The sequence below is a fragment of the Saccostrea cucullata genome, unplaced genomic scaffold (genome assembly GCF_032062105.1).
Source record: "Saccostrea cucullata isolate Sc308-1 unplaced genomic scaffold, CSIRO_AGI_Scuc_v1 ctg12887, whole genome shotgun sequence".
Lineage (NCBI taxonomy): Eukaryota > Metazoa > Mollusca > Bivalvia > Ostreida > Ostreidae > Saccostrea > Saccostrea cuccullata.
The window spans coordinates 3150-10499 of NW_026920440.1; the positions used below are offsets into that span (position 1 = coordinate 3150).

At 31.3% G+C, this 7350-nt stretch overlaps 1 pseudogene; it reads right to left on the reverse strand.

Moving 5' to 3' along the window:
- Positions 1-356: 356 nt before the first annotated feature.
- On the reverse strand, positions 357-7149 carry LOC134249008 (sodium-coupled monocarboxylate transporter 1-like; annotated as a pseudogene).
- Between the last annotated feature and the right edge of the window lie 201 nt (positions 7150-7350).

A 7350-nucleotide genomic window follows, 5' to 3' on the forward strand; every position in this document is an offset into this window, starting at 1 on the left:
TGTTTACAAATGATTTTCTCTGCTACATGCTTCATAAAGCCTATACCGTGTCTATGCTGTCACGTTGTGTTAGAACAAATATGTAATAATACACTGACCAGGTATTGATTTACAATTGCATTAGTACAAGTAATCCACCTCCTTCACGTGGCAGACTTCAACCAATCGTAAGCAGGATTTCATTGGAAGAAATAGAAGTGGGGTACATATATTTACCAATGCAATCGTGAATTATTGTTCACTGTTTATTACATAAAACATATCTTTTGATATCTGATGATCAAAAAAACATGAATTTATTAACACTTCGGAATGTCTTGGTAGCATGATGCCCCACTTCCATAGTCCTATCCACTTTTCTAAAAGTGCAATTAACTGTTGCTAAGCCCCTCTTCTCCGGATTTATCGTCTATAGAAATTTGCTGATTATCTTGGCGTTCCTCGGCTTGAATTCGCTTTCGCCTCTAAAAGAAAAAAAACTGTATTAAATGAAAAGACCGTGTTTTTTAATGGTCATTTAGTAAGCTTTCAGTACTTTTATGTCAATTTCTTTGCCCGACTATGTTCCCTGTAAACGTTTCATATAAAAGTATAGTTGTTTATTTAATAAAGCATGTCATTAAAATGAAAGATGAATTTGTTAATAATCTAAAACTTATTGGAATATCGATCGATCTTTTGAAAAAAAAATGTCAATTTATGTATACTACAATTATTTGAGATATCAAAATGTGAAATTATGTTTGTATAAATATTAAGAAACTAAGAAACTGCAGTAAGAATCAACACTTAGCTCGTATAGGTTTTGAGACTCATTGTCAAATACCTTTGGTATTGTTGATCCACAGGTTAGAATATGTTTTACTTTTTCTGGTAAATATGGGGAAAATTGTTCAATAAAACTTAAAACATATCTTGCGTCTACTTCTTTTTCGTCTGGAGCGCCTAAAATAAAAATTGAATGAACGTGCAAAAATGCACCAATTGAAGCAAATGAATGGGGTTGAGGAAAAGTTCATGACAACAAGTTACGGTAGTACAAAGTCAACTCTCACTCAGATGAGCCTTTAAAGTAAAAGAAAAAACGAAATGTAAACATGTCAATAAATATCAACTGATTCAATAGGTGTTCTGCCGTTTAATTTCAAATTCAACATAAAATACTTGTGTATGTATATGTTACTGCTTTGTAAGACAAGTATTATAACAGACAATCTTGATCAGCTTACCTACGACTTTGCTGACAATCAGACCAATTACAATCACAAGGAAAATGGCGATGACGTCAAACGATTGAAAATAAAAAGGAAAATTTTACTGAAACCTTCTCTGGAATAACAAAGAAAATAATAAAATTCAAATATTACGTTGTTTGATGGTCCATGAAATTATTATATAAGAATTCCTTTTTTATAAATGTTTTGATAATTTTTACAAGCTATATAATAATTTATAAAAAATCGTATTTTTCCTATGTGTTATTGACTTTTTTCCTGAGCCACTAAGTGGAGATCAACCTTGTGATTTTTTCCTTTGTCTGGCTAAATTCAACATTTGTAGCAGAAATATTTGGTTGCAAATCTTTATAAAGCTAACATTCTAACCTAAATTTAGACAAAACTCATTTCAAAGACAACGGCGTTTCTGACACAACAAATGCCAGGATGACAAATTGTGGTAAAATATTCAAGGAATCCGAGTATAAAGCCAACGGGAAATAAATTGTTGATAATCCATCTTTCTCGAAAACTTAAAACTGCTGCAAAATTATATGCTGTAAAAAGCAAGCAGATTTTGGTACATGCTAGTATGGTTTACGATGTGATCAATGGGACAAGAGCATTTGGGGTATTTAAAACTTTCTGACAGCTTAAACTTCAACCCGCACAAGACGCAGTCTAAACCGTGACATCGTATGTTACTTACATTTCAAAATCTGAGTCTAAAAAGTGCAATCTTTAAGAAAAAAGGGCATTGTGAAGAATATGCAGTTAATTGGTTTACTTCCTTATATGCAAGAAAATCATGCAAAAATCTGTGAAGGTTTCCCTCGAAGGTTGCATGATGAATATACAATTTTCAGTCAGTACCATTAGCAGAGCGGATAGAATCTAACATAGAAATTGTGTTTAGTATGCACGAAATTCTATACCTTTCTTGAAAAATATGTAAGCACAAACTTTATCTTAAAGAAGGGTTTCTAACTCCGCTGTTTTCGGTGGTTTGTGTCTATTCTTAAACTTGGCTACTTCTTGTTATCCATATATTTTATTTAAGATTGATTGAGCACATTCGTTCATTTATGGCACCATTGACCCTAAAATCTTCAAAATATTTAATTTTCAGAAGTATATATTATATACGTCTTGTCTGATGTTGTATTACTCACAAAGTATTGGATGCCGTGCTAGAAGAGATGTCTGTAAGATTGGCATTTAAGCTACTCATGTTAGAAACAGCTAAGTTGGTTAACATGGAGTAATTGCTTGTACACTGGTCTACTGGAGCTGGAGGAAGCTTTTTTTCAACAGACGGTGGACTAACCACGATGTTACCAATGGCCATCCACAGGTAAAACAAGAGAGATGTCAGACCGCCAGTTAGAGCCCCCTGAAATTGAAAAAAATAATGAATAAATACATTGAGACGATCTTTCCTTTTAAAATAAAGAAAAATCTTTCCCTGAAAATCTCTAAATCTCACTTCTGAATAGAACTAGATTTTAATCATTATAAACAAATAACATGCATTGTTTGTAATGAAATACTTTACCGCTGTTGTTGCAGAGGTGCAGAAAATACTGTACAGCATTATTCCAGTGAATGGCGCTGTGGGAATGGTCAACACCATTTGAGCTAGCTGAAAATAGATTATACCTAATTGAGCAAAAGATAATATGAGTTTATTACATAATAATGGTCTTACCTAATTGATGAAGCATTTCGCAAATTTTGTAGTCAATAGAATGATCATATCAGCAAATAAAATTCATTGTTTAATTGAATGTTGACGGACGATTTACATAAAAGTTGATAGGCTAATATTTTCACAATGAATTGTATACAGCTTTTCGTGCAGTTGACAATGACAAAGAGCACATGGCGGGTGTGACAGGGGATGCTTACTTCTACCTGGCAACGGATCCCATTTTTGATGTTTTAAGATGTCCATGTTTGTTCTGCTTCTGATTTGTATTGTTTCACCGACTATTGAACATTTTTACAGTCCGATATCTTTATATTTCATTCTTTCATATCTTACCTTACATAAGTTTATAAACAAACAACAATTATCAAAACAGTAAGTTATTGTCCATCAAAAAATAAAATCCATGTCAGTATATGGATTGAATTGTTCAGGAATAGGTATATGTATGAATCAAGTAAAAAAAAATCACCGACACCATATTGTAATTTGGCTTTCAGAACTTTTTTGATAGATATACATTCTTTTAAAAAATACATGAGAAAGGTATTGTATACCTTAAATGACATTTTGAAAAATATCAATTTGATCTGCTGCTGTAGAACTCTGAACCAGTCCCCACCCCAGGTGTCATGACTTGAACTGTAGAACTCTGAACCAGTCCCCATCCCAGGAGTCATGATTTGAACAAACTTGAAGTTAAACCATCTTTGGATGCTTGGAACAAATTTTGATTACACTATGCTAATGCTTCTATATCAGTATGACTAAAAACAATTGGTTGTTTTTGAGAAGATGTATATGGTATATTTTCAAGAGAAATTCTTTCTCACTATTTAGTATTTTATTCATTAGAGCACCACCGAAACACCAGAACGACCAATATAAATGTTTTGAAATTCACAATTTTGAAAGTAGCATCTTTGTTCATCACAGCCATGCACTCAGTATGTACGTCTAATACATGTACCAAAGAGCATAGAAAAAAGAAGATATACAATTACTTATTATAATCACACACTACTGCTATATAAATAGAGTGAGAGAAGCAATCCTTTGAACGTTTACACATCCTAATTTAATTATATAATTAATACAGTCCCAATCCACCTTCAAGAACCTTTTAGGATGAGGCCAAATATTTCTCACAAATTTTATCAAGGACCGATTGTTTGTTATCATATTGCCAAAAGTTTGATTACTTGATTTCGAAGAAAAATATTTTGAAAATATCACGAAAAATGCGCAACAGACAGTTTTAGAGTCATATTTGGACATTACCTCTAAACTCTATCTTACAAGATCTATATAATATTGAAAGAAACAGAAGAATTGGAAAAGGAAGTTGTAATGCCATGAATGCTTGATAAAAATGTAATGACGAAGAACACTGCCAAGAATTTCAGCATTTTAAATTCAAAAAACTTTTATAAAATCTAAACCTTTAAATTAAGGAATCATTTCATTTTCCACCACAAGATCATACAATTGAAATAAAAATAAAATTTAGTGATAATCATGTCCTACCTTTAAAAGAGTCCCTTTAACACTGGCGAGCAATAAAGCCATACCAGTCGTCAAAAATGAGACAACCACCACTATACAAATATAATTCTTTTATTTCAATACCTTTCTATGAATTATTCTGTGCATTTCTACATGAAGATGGGTAAATTTACTGTATACTTGAAAAAAATAGTATACTTTGCAAAGACATTTATCTTTTTGTGTGTAATTTAGTCATACATGAATTTGCAATTTATTCAAGAAATCAACTCCTAGCAAATCATTAGAAAACAATTCATAACTGTATGATTATCAAGGAATAATTCAACAGACCTTTTAATGTCTTCAGATTCCATGTTGTAAAAAATAACCAACTTGAAGACTGTTGACTGAAGATTTTTAATAATTTACCATTTACTTTGCATAATTAATAAAATTGCACTTCCTGTGCAAAAATGCAGTTTTACACCTGTAAGTTTGGACGCGATGGTTGACCTTCGCTCTGATATATTTCTCCACTTCTTTTTGATAATGTCCTGTAGGGTCATAGAAGACAATGCTGCATAACCACTAGACACAGTACTAAAATGATATATTAAGTTAAAATATTATAGGCCAATAATTTGTTCATGGAAATGCTATCTCAGTTTATATCTCTATATTAAAGCTTTTAAAATTGCTTATATTTTAATATACCTCAACACAAATTTAATACAAATTCACCTGCACATAAATTGTGTGTAATGTATTCATAATTATATTAAGAATACATTTATCTTTCTTTTTTAATGTCCATACAAAGCAGTTGTTATTTGGTTTAGTTACAGGGACATTTACTTTTTAAGGGCCTAACTGGCCTAACTGGAGGCATTTCAAGAAATCAGATACACTTTGAATACAAAATGCTTCCAGTAAATATCGTCGGAATTTTTTCAAAGTAAAATGCTTATGAAAAGAGAAAAAGATCTCCTTTTTATTTTTTCAATTTGTATACATATATATAATTTAAATAATATTTACCTTAGAGACGCAGAGAAAAGACCGGCAATGAAAAGTCCTGTCAGTCCAGGGTTTTCCTGAAAGATCTCCGAAACAAGTGTAGGCAAAATCTGTACGAAAACAGAAGTCACTTTCTCTTATAATAATCACACAATTATTGAAATACCAATTCAAATTTTAAAAATTTAACTGGATATCTTTTTATTCTGACATTCCTTTTTTAGTTGTTTGTTCAAACGAATATTGAATGTTAATTTAATTACATAATAGATTTTTCGAAAGATTGAAAAATATGTTCCCATGGGAAAATATTCTTACATAACAAGTTTAATGAATAATTAATGTATATTTTCTTCATTTTAAAAAAGGCATTCTTTTGCAAAATTTCTATGGTTTTGTGCTATGTTATGTTATGAATAAACGTCAAAAAAATTAGTCAACAAGAACAAAATTATAATTCTTGCATATAATGATACCTGATTGGGATTTCCAATGAATTTGGATTTTAATGGATCGCATCTTACTTTGACAAAATAGGCATAAGCAACTAAGCCCATGCTTCCCGCCAAAACGACAGTCAATCCCATTAGTGGGGCAACAACGAAAAACAGTCTGTTGAAATATAGTTCACAATGTATTATAATACTTAGTATAATTTGTTGTTTTTAAGTTGTTTTCATGAAAAACTTTTCTAAATTGTGAAAAAATATTACTAAATATATGCTGTATTAATTTGTATTTATGAAACTGTAGAAACATATAAATTAAATATCCTTCAGTAAAATTTACTTTTATTTGGAAACAAAAATAATATTACAAGTATCAACTATGGAGCATTAATATCACAGTTGATTTTCAACATGAAAGTCTGGCTTTAAATAAATAAAAGCATTATGATTAATTGTTTATCAATTACATGTACTTATATTTAATTATTTTTTACTTATATTTTTTTTATTATAATGGAAAGCATTGTACATGTATTACTTGTACGCTTCCTTTATTGACGGCATACAGCCGATTCTTTGAACTGAGGACTGGGACAATGGAAAGGCGAAAAGCTTGGCGATGTTTCCAATGACAACATTCCACAAGGTGTAGCGGAGGGTGGGGTCAGGGCTCAAACTGAGGAAACAGTAGAGAGCGATTTATAAAATATGATTGCCTCAACTTAACGTTGGTCAGTAAAACATACGTTTCAAGACAAACACAAATCTAAATTGTGTTCAACACTGGGATAATTAGTGTGGTGTCGTGAGACTTTTGATAATTTTCTCAGCGAATAAGTTCATTTGAAAATGACTCTGCCTGTTTAAAATGTTCAGATTACTTCTGCACCTTTAAGATACTCTAGTATTGTTAAAAATAAATATAACCATATTTCCTTAAATAGCGCTTTATTCGTTCAACTTGTGTGATAATTGTTGAATTGATGAAAGGTCAAGGTCGTGGACAATGTAAGACGTGTTTTTTCTGCTCCCCCGAATTGAGAGAAAAAAAAAATGTGTGATAAAGTTTCTGTGATAGATGTAGCAATATGGTATGAAGTGACATGGTGGTTGTGAGTATTGTGATCTAAAAAAGATAAATTAGTGCTTGGTGAATGTGTATTTTGAGACATTTAATTTACAACACTTTACCATCAGTGAACTGTTTTCATCGCCATTTGTATGCAGTACTCAGTCAAGTGTCAAGTCAAGTGTTACAGTACTAGTTCATTTATTCATTTATTCGTGTATTAAAATCTGAATGATGGGAGGAAATAAAAATCGGAACAAAAACCAAAGTGAGAAAAAAAGACCTAGAATAGATTCAAATAATTCAACATGTTCTAATCAAGACCTGAGGGAGAAACTTGACAATTTGAGTGATATCATTGAAACTCTATCTCAAGACGAAGAGGGTGTAAAACACGCAGTT